This window comes from Argentina silus, assembly GCF_951799395.1.
Source record: "Argentina silus genome assembly, chromosome: 13".
NCBI lineage: Eukaryota > Metazoa > Chordata > Actinopteri > Argentiniformes > Argentinidae > Argentina > Argentina silus.
The window spans coordinates 9,810,428-9,821,164 of NC_139667.1; positions in this window are offsets into that span (position 1 = coordinate 9,810,428).

A 10,737-nucleotide genomic window follows, 5' to 3' on the forward strand; every position below is an offset into this window, starting at 1 on the left:
TGTGCAAACAAGCAGTAGTTCAAACGCTAAATTGACACCGTGAGTGTGCAGCCAGTAGAGGTATGGTGGGAGGATACACTGATACTGGGAATCAATGTTCCTCTTGTTGGGGGGAGGCTGGGAGGGGGGGGGGATGGGCTACTGCCGGGATTCTGAGTTCAGCAGAGTAACAGCTGCAGAGAAAAATCTGTTCCTGAGTCTGCTGGTGCTGGAAAGGAGACTCCTGTATAGCCTCCCGGATGGGAGGAGGGCAAACAGTCCGTGGCTGGGGTGAGAGGTGTCCCTACTGATGCCTCGCGCCCTCCGCAGACACCGCTTGTGCTGAAGGACCTTGATGACAGGGAGTTGGCCACCGGTGATGTACTGGGCGGTTTTCACCACCTGCTGCAGGGCCTTCCGGTCGGAGACAGAGCAGCTGCCATACCACACTGTGATGCAGTTTGTCAAAATGCTCTCGATGGGTGCACCGATAGAAGTTGACCAGGATCCTAGGAGACAGATGGGCTTTCTTCAGGAAGTATAGACGCTGCTGCACCTTTTTGACCGGAGTGGAGGATTTGAGGGTCCAAGAGAGGTCCTCGGAGATGTGGACACACAGGAACTTGAAGCTGGAGACACACTCCACCTCTATCCCATTGATGTAGATGGGGGTGTGTCTGCAGCCCCCAGCTTTCCTGTAGTCCACAATGAGCTCCTTGGTCTTCTTGGTGTTGAAGGCCAGGTTGTTGTCAGCACACCACACTGCCAGGTGCTCGACCTCCTCCCTGTAAGCCAACTCGTCGTTGTTATTGACGAGGCCTACCACCATGGTGTCGCCTGTGAACTTGATGACGGTGTTAGAGTCATGCACAGGCACACAGTCGTGGGTGAAAAGGGAGTAGAGGAGAGGGCTTAGCACACAGCCCTGTGGGACACTGGTGATCAGGGTCAGGGTGGGGGAGGTGTGGTTGTCTAACCTAACAAACTGGGGTCTGTTGGTCAGGAAGTCCAGGGTCCAGTTGCAGAGGGAGGTGCTGAAGCCAAGGTCACTGAGTTTGGTGACCAGCTTGGAGGGGATGATGGTGATGAATGCTGAGCTGGAGTGAACAGCATCCTTGCGGAGGTGTTGTTGTTGTCCAGGTGGGTCAGGGCGGAGTGTAGTGCCGAGGAGATGGCATCCTCCGTTGACCTGTTCGGGCGATAGGCAAACTGGTGAGGATCCAGTGTGGGGGGTAGGTGGTCTTTAAGGTGAGCCAGGACCCACCTCTCGAAGCACTTCATGATGATGGGGGTGAGTGCAACGGGGCGGAAGTCATTCAGGCCCGCTGCAGCAGAATGCTCCAGCACCGGCACGATGGTTGCTGACTTGAGGCACGTGTGGACAACTGCCTGGGCCAGTGACAGGTTAAAAATGTTGGTTAAGACCTCGGCCAGCTGCCCTGAGCACATGGCCAGGGATGCCGTCAGGGCCAGCAGCCTTGCGTGCATTCACCTTGCTCAGTGCGCAGCACACATCAGTGGTGGCTGATGTGTGCTGATGGGGGCTCAGCTTTGATGGCTGGTTCCTTGTTGTCCCGGTCGAAGTCAGCGTAGAAGTGGTTGAGCTCGTCGGGGAGGGAGGCAGTGCGGGTTGGGGAGGCTGTGTTTTTGGGCTTGTAGTCTGTGATGGCCTGCATGCCCTGCCACATGCGTCAGGGATCAGAGTTGTTCTCCTCAATCTGCAGTTTGTGGTTGTGTTTGGCCTTCCTGATGCCCCTCTTCAGGTTAGCCCAGGATAATATATATGCCATTTAGCTTGTATCCAAAGCGACTTACATTGCAGTAAGTGCATACATTTCAGTATATATGGTCCCAGCAGGAATCAAACCCACAACCTAAGCGTTGTTAGCGCCATGCTCTACCAACTGAGCCACAGAGGACGAGCCACAGTGGATGAGCTGTAGGCCTCTGCATCGCCAGATCTAAAAGCGGCATCACGTGCCTTCAGCAGTAAGCGGACCTCACTGCTCATCCAAGGCTTCAAAGTCTCTGGCCAGACTTTGGCTGTCCTCACTGTTGGTTTCACACGTTTGATGAGTGATGTGTACTTGAGGAGTAGGAACAATAAGAGTTGATCAGACTGTCCCAGGTGGGGGAAGGGAATGGCTTTGTAAGCCTCAGCAATGTTTGTATACACATGATCTAGAGTGTTGTCTCCTCTAGTGAGGCAGGAGACAGGTTGGTGGAATTTTGGGAGTACAGTTCTCAGGTTGGAGTGGTTGAAATCCCTTCCAACAATAAAGGCTCCATCTGGGTGTTATGGATATCTGCTGAGTGTCCAGGATGAGTAATCGCTCCTGTCCTACCTGTAGCAGGGGAGGGAACCACCAACCAGGCGGCCAGCAGGAAATCAATATGAATCGCTACCTTTCAGATGAGTGGAGGGGAGACACCTGTGATCCTGATTGCATCGGAGCCTGCCTAAACAGTGAGCGAGCACGATAGACACAGTCTAGTCTAGAGAGTGGCGATGCATTACCCATACAGCTCATATGCTGCTACACTGTTCATACTGTAACTATTTATTCTGCTATAATGCTACTGTTACTCATATACTGCTTACACTGCACTACTTATATTATACTGCACTACTACTGATCATATATTGCACTACCTGTAAATACTGTTCATTGCACTTTCTGCTATTTTGCACTTCTGGTTAGACGCTAACTGCATTTCGTTGTCTCTGTACTTGTACTCTGCACAATGACAATAAAGTTGAATCTAATCTAATCTAATCTAAAAATCGTATATTCACAGTTATAGATGGGACAGGTGTCTGGGACAGGTGTCTGGGACAGGGCTTGTGTGACATGTATTATGGAGTCCAACCACCTACCGACTGTGAATCTCTCCAACACCCGACATTACCGTTATACAAAATAAATAAATGAAAAGTGGCCGATGCCACTTGTTCTTATGGATGGTTTTACTTACGATGGCTGATGTATAGTTGATTCACTTACTACTTAGACAAATGTACTGATTGTAAGTCGCTTTGGAAAAAAGCGTCTGCAAAATGACTTCAATGTAAATGAATCTACTCAGCTCCGTGATTTCAAATGAACCACCTTCTGGTCTCTGTGAGCCTGTAAAGACACATCAAGAATTTCCTGACAGATAATAATGTAACCCACATGTTTCCCCCTCCTATCCCCCAGATAGAACAGCACAGCCCCCCCACACCACCCCCACATACACCCCCCCCCCTCCCCATCCCAGAGCACACAGCAGATCCCTTGCTGAATCTTCCATCACTTTTTCATCAGCTTGCATCATCACATCATCCAGTGATACATCAGGCGGGCACTGCCTGTCATGTTGCTCTGAGATACAGGATACCAGCGTAATCACACTCTGATGCGTTCCAATATATGCTCCTTCCAATACATGCTCTGTGTGTTTGTTTGGTGTGTACTGTATATAAAACCAAGGTTGGTCCAGGCGAGGGCCATTCTCACCATTTTGTCCATTACAGGAAGGAACTCTGATGAGTTCCGTGTCTTGTGATATTCATTGGTGCCGTTAAGGCCTGTGTGTGATATGAACAGCGCATATTCCTGGATTGCCTTCGGAGACCATTTCCCTCCAAATGTCTGTTTATCTCAATGTCTGTCTGTCAGTCCTAGTCTGACAGATGATGGAGATTATGATATGAGTCTAAATGAGAAAACCTAACAGTGCATGTCTCTCTTTCTCTCTATCTCCCCCCTTTCTTTCCCCCTGGTCCTCCCGGTCTCTCCACACTGCTGCTATGCAAATGGATTAATCTTGTAGCTCCAAGTTTGGGGGGAGGGTAGAGTGGTGTGTTCATGTCAGAGACAGACTGAAATATGCATGTGTGAGTGCTCATGTGTGTGTGTGTGTGTGTGTGTGTGTGTGTGTGTGTGTGTGTGTGTGTGTGTGCGGTGTGTGTGTGTGCGGTGTGTGTGTGTGTGTGTGTGTGTGTGTGTGTGTGTGTGTGAGTGTGTGTGTGTGTGTGTGTGTATGTGCGCGCATGCGTGTGCACGTGTTTGTGTAGACTCCGATAGAGAGAGTGTACAAGAAAGGGAAAGTGTATTGAGGTGGAGTGTGTACAATGTGTATGCTCTGTGCATTTTTTGCCCGCTCAGGCGGAAACATAAGCGCTTCATATGGAGTCTTAAAATAGAGAGATGTCCATTAATAAAACATGGACCTTCTGTACAGCCCCTCTTTCCAGCATCCCTGCAAGAGGAATGGAGGGCAGGAGAGAAGGAGAGCAGGAGAGAGGGAGGCAGCCATGATGGTGGTGGTGGGGGGGGGGCAGGCTGGAGCTGATACAGTAGAAATGGAATCACGTCAAAGCCCAGGATCACTTTAAACAGACCTTGTTACAGTGTTTTGTGTTGTTTGTATCTTACACATCACACTTCTGGTCAAACCCTATACTGTTTCTATATCTCTTTTTTCTGTCTTTCTAGCCTCCACTGTATTTCCATTACCCTGTCTCTCTCTCTCTCTCTGCCCCATTCCATCCCCCCCTGTGTCTACCCACCCTCCCCCCACCCGGTCTCTCTCTCTCTTTCTCTCTCTCTCTCTCTCTCTCTCTCTCTCTCTCTCTCTCTCTCTCTCTCTCTCTCTCTCTCTCTGTCTCTCTCTCTCTCTCGTTCCCTGTCTGGCTGAATAGCGGCATCATTGACAGCGATCTAACCGGTTGCCATGACAATGCCATGACAACAGTGATGGAATTCATTTGCTCACAGAACTCATGAATGAAGGGGTTTGAACCTGAGGAATGGCACTTTGGATGCCCCCCCCCCCCTGCACACACACGCACACACACACACACACACACACACACACACACACACACACACACACACACACACACACACACACACACACACACACTCACACTCCCCCTTTTCCTCAACCCAACCCCTCCCTTCCACCACACTAACCCCAGTGACTGGAGCCTAAGAGAAACTGCCGGTATAGCACGCCCTCCTCTCCTGCCAAGCTGACAGTGTGGCTCTGAGATGTCCTTTTACAATATGGGGCTACACACACAAACACATGGGAAGGAAAAGGAGAGACACAATGACATCAAAAGAGAGAGAGAGAGAGAGAGAGAGAGTCTGTCCACCAGATCAAACTCTGGTCGAGGGTACATCTCATCGCCCTCACCACACACACTCACCGCACACTCACCACACACTCATCACACACTCGCCTCCAGGAGCAGCTGAGGAATCGTGGGAGGTCAGGATAGGCGGAGCCTATGATGGTGACATCATATCCATCATGGCCGCCTGGGGGCCCCAGCTGCCACCAGCTGTTGGACATTAAGCAAAGTGCAGGAGGATTTGGCTGAGCCAGTTATGGGATAACTCAATAACATGACTGCGTTAGGGCGGGCTGAGCTGTTTATTTTCGAATGCACCGTGGTTTCACTGTGGCCCGCTATCTTGCTCCCAGGTGAGGGCCGCACATTTCTAAGCTGATTATCCCCTCGGCACCAAGTTTACAGGCCATTACAAATGGCCTGTGTCCACCCGTCATGCCACTCCTCTCTGTCTGCAGCCACGCAAACCCATGTTGATAGCATTAGCATACAGTTGTTCTGAGGCCTTTGTTTTTTGTAACCTCTTAAACTCCACGGGCCCATAATTGGGCCCAAATTCTGCTTTAATTTGATTATTGTTTGAGCATATCCACACAAAACTTCGAGGCGTACCCTATCCAATGGCATCCTGCTTTCGCATCTGATCATCATATTTCTAATGTTATAACCAATTTAGTTTGGGTCTGGTTTTTAGGCAGAAATTAGTCACATTTGAAAGTTTTTCTTTTTTCAGTTTTTGTTGGATAGAGATAGTGAAGAAAGACAGGAAAGTAAGGAGGATGACATCAAACTGTTCTTCACCTGACCTACGTTCTAAAGATCTGAATACTAGATCTAGACCAAGGCATTGTGGCATGTTCAGTAGAACAAACTCTATAAAACAGTTTTTGTATTTATAGTGTTCTAAAAACATGTTGTGGAGTGGTTGTTCCATTGAACATGGCACAATAAATAAAGAACATTTTAATATTCTACGAAGTGAATTTGTCCTCCTGGCTTTTTGGATGACTGATTAACCCCATGACCAAAGAGATTCAATCGACTAAGATATACTAGTATGTCCCAGCAACGCATCTCAAAGAAGTAGTGTTTAGCCGATCATAGGATGAATACCACACAGGGTGCCTCGGTCGATGTCACGACAAGTGCTGCACAAGTGTTCCTGAGTCAACCCTGAGACCACACAACAGTGAGACAGAGGGCGGACCTACAAGGGTTTGTTTGGAAAGGGACATGTGTGGTTATTCCAAGGTAATGTCTTTTTTATGACCAGTCCAGGCCTGAACAAACATCTATCAGACCGCTGTTGATGTACGGTAGCTGTGTGTGTGTGTGTGTGTGTGTGTGTGTGTGTGTGTGTGTGTGTGTGTGTGTGTGTGTGTGTGTGTGTGTGTGTGTGGCACAGGGGCCTTTGGACAGTAATTGGTAGGGGATGAAGACAGCAGCTGTGGGAGAACTCAGGGGCAGAAAGGTGATTGCCTATCCCCCTCCTACCCCCCTCCACACTGTCAAGCCCCCCTTCCCAATCCAATCTGACCAACGTGGTCCTCTACACAATCTTGCATGATAGAGCTACCTGTGTGCAGCTGTTAGGGTTAGATTGTTAACCCTTTGCATGTTGAGATGAAGTTTGACTGTATCATCTTCACATTTGAGTGGAGTAACACGGTAACCTTTGCGGCCTACTCTGTGTGTGCATGTCCATAGGAAATAGGCCCTATGGTGCAAGACACACACACACAGACACACACACACACACACACGCACATGCACACACGTGCCCACGCACACAAACACACACACACACACACACACACACACACACACACACACACACACACACACACACACACACACACACACACACACACACACACTTATAAATACCTTTTAAAGGGCTTTCCTCCAGTATCCTTCTTCACCTCATCCTGTCGTTCACATCCTTCCGTCTGCTTTATTCTTCTTTCGTCTCCCTTCCTCCCTTTCATGTATTTTTTTTTTCCCGTACTAAATTGAGGAAGGAGTCTAGGAGCTCAGCTTTCTGTTTATAGGATCATAGTGTCAACAGAAAGAGCCAGGAGCATTACACAACACTACAAACACACATTTATGTGACAAATACACACTCACATACACACGACAGCATAGATCTCTTGTGCATGCGTGAAGGCACACAGGGCAGGCGCATGGAAGTCCATGTGCACATGCCAGCATTAGTTCTAGTAACTGGCGGTCAGTTGAAAAGCACAGTGTGACAGTTTCACAATGAAAACCCCAGTAGGCATGAGGAGTTAGTGTGTGCGGTTAGTGTGTGCGTGTGTGCGTGTGTGCGTGTGTGTGTTTGCGTGTGCGCATATGTGTGTGAGCACGCGTGTGTGTGTGTGCTTCTGGGGCTCAGTGTGTCAGTACACACACAGGGCCCCACACAGTGCCTGAAGGCCACTCTGTGGGTGGGGGATGGGGGGATGGGAGGAAGGGAGGATGGGGGGATGGGGGGAGGGTCTGGGTCTGTTCTGGCCGTTACTATCTGGGTCAGTGGATGAGTGGCCATTCCGGGCCATGTGACCTCATTGCTCCTACATTATCATTCTTTTCCCAGTCATACACTCCACCGGGACCTAGGGAGCACCAGGAAATGGCAGAGCCCCCTGCGAACACAGACACACACTCACACACACTCACACACACTCACACACACACAGACACACGCACACTCACACTCACCACACACACACACACACACACACACACACACACACCACACACACACACACACACACACACACACACACACACACACACAGGGGAGGAAGCTCAGTTACGACAGCCCTGCACAGAGGGGTCAGAGGTTACCATTACAAATGGCTCACGTTCAGCCATTCAGCCGCCTGACTGGGTCCCAGACACATATGCCTCCAACACACTCCCTCTCTCCCTCTCCTCATAATACATGACAATGATCCTGCATCTCTGAGAGAGACTTGTCCTCCTGGGAGGTTGGGTCTCCCCCTTCTCTCCTTTTTTAAGCTTTAGATCTGGGGGTGTGTAGAAACATTGGAACAAGCTGTGGATGGAAGCGCTAACCCATTATCAGCATCTCCTTTCATCCCCCCCCTCCCAGTATCTGAATCAGTCACAACCCCCTCCACCCCCTGACTGACCCCTCCACCCCCCCCCCCCCTCGAGCCCTGAACCCCTGCCAAAGGCTGTTAGAGGAATCTGATCTCCGTATATTACATTAACATTCTCCAGATGTTCCACAGGCGGTCATCTGACACCTCTGGCACCAGAAGTGTCTAGGAGACCAGGGGAGAGAGAGAGAGAGAGAGAGAGAGAGAGAGAGAGAGAGAGAGAGAGAGAGAGAGACATACATTGAAGGAGGGGAACATTTAGAACTCAGAGTGAAAGAGGGAGAAAATGTGAAGAGATGTACAGTATGTTCTGTGAAAACAGGGAGGAGAGAGGAAGAAAAAAAAAAGAGAGAGACCTCGAGTACAGAAAAGAACGCATTAAATCAGACGGAAGAGAGGAGAAAGACTTGAGGGTGAATGTCGGCTAACGGAGAGAGAGAGAAAAACGGATGGCGGCGTACGGAGAAGTATGACAGAAGAGAAAGCAAGACAAAGGAAAAGGAATCGGAGTGTGTGAGTGAGATGGGTGGACGTATCTCACAGTAAACACAGACGAAGGGGGGGAGAGAGAGAGAGAGAGAGAGAGAGAGAGAGAGAATCTAGAAGAGGGGGTAGGGGTTAGAGGTGGTGGAAGTGGCTCGGGGGGGTCGGTGGCCTATGCGCTGTGTCTCCTCTCTCTCCGGCGAGCCCCACATCTGTCTGGCCTTGTCTTAACGACCCCGGCCCAGGCGCTGGCTGGCCTGACTCGGTCACAGGAAGCAGCCAGCCCCCCCCTGGGTCTTCAGAAGGGAACGTGATCCTTTTAATAAGTCAGTGCTCCCCGAGCCCCCCCCCCCCCCCCCAGCCCCTCCCAGCCCTTCCCAAGCCCCCCCCCAAACTCCCCCAGCCCTTCCCAAGTCCTCCCCAAGCCCCCCCCCAGCCCCCCCCCCAGCTCCCCAAGCCACCTTAGCCCCACTTAGGCCCTCATAGAAGGGGGCGAGAGGGTCAGATACTCAACACCCCCACTGTCCCCTTCTCTACCGTCAGGCTTCAAAGGCTCCACACAGAGAGAGAGAGAGAGAGAGAGAGAGAGCGGGGGCAAGGCCTGAGGACCAGGGCCACTCCGTACCTCAGCCTCGTAAACACAGGCAACAGTTAAGAGAACACGATGTTATGAGGATCGTAAACGCGTTGACCGTCGGTCTTCACCGGTGATGTGCGGCAGTTGTGTGATCATGGGTTTGTATGAGCAGAGTACTCTGCTAAGTGGATACACCTAAACAGTGGTTTAGTGGTGTGGATGAAAGTGAATGCTGATGACAGGTATCGTGTATTTTGCTGTCGCGGCACAGAGAGAGTGCGTGCTGAAAACAAGAGGTTGATAAACAGACATGTGTTGGATGATCTCAACTGTTTTGCTTTCCAGCTTTGAAAGTCGTGCCGAGATTTTGATGACAACAACATTTCGTCCACTCAGTCACACAGACCTTGGCGTGCAAGAACGCAGGCCCATGAGAGAACGTGTGTGTGTATGTGTGTGTGTGTGTATGTATACTATATATGTGGACACATTTGCACCACATTTTCCCCCCAGGAGGACATTCCTGGTCCTGTTCCATTTGTTCTGTGTGCCGTGCAGGCCCATGTATCATATCGGCTACATCCTGTGTGTGTGTGTGTGCGTTTATGTGTGTGTGTGTGTGTGTGTGTGTGGGTGTGTGTGTGTGTGTGTGCATTTATGTGTGTGTGTGTGTTTGTGTCTGTACATGCGTGCATGTGTGTGTGTGTGTGTGTGTGTGTGTGTGTGTGTGTGTGTGTGTGTGTGTGTGCACTCCAACAACAGGCGTGAGGGGACAATATGTTCAGCAGTGTCAGCGCACAAATTGAGCTCCAGTTCTCTCGTTGTATGGTTCTACGACTGGAAAGGTTAGTTTATACAGCCTTTTCCCTCATAAAGCCAAGCTGTTCTTCCTATGGTCGATAGCAGAAAGCAATGCTTTAGACAGCGCTGTCCTCTTTTAGATTCAAACCTAACCTACCAGATGTTGTGGCTATTTCTGTGATTTTATTTCAACAGGAAGGATATGGAAAAATAGGAAGAAATAGGCATCATTAAATGACAATGTTGCTCTCTCTCTGTCCTCCCTTTTATCCCTTGCTTTCCTCCCTCAGTGGGAGCTAGGTCTGCATATCTGATGAAGAAAAGGGAGATGTCCTAAATATTTAAAGTGGCAGTATGTCTTTGTCTGTGTGTGTCTGTGTTTGGATGAGATTGGCTTGCGTGTGTATGTGTGATTTGTCTGACTGGGGGGGCTCAAATTCAAATATGATCACCTCTCCCCTACTTGAGAGAGAGAGAGAGAGAGAGAGAGAGAGAGAGAGAGAGAGAGAGAGCATTTGAGTTCTCCCTATGTTTTCCCTATATCATATTCAGCTGATGGCGATATTAATGACTTGCAGTGAGCAGCAGTGTTGACCAGCGGTGACCCTGGTGTTGACACTAGAACATTCTATCTAAACCCC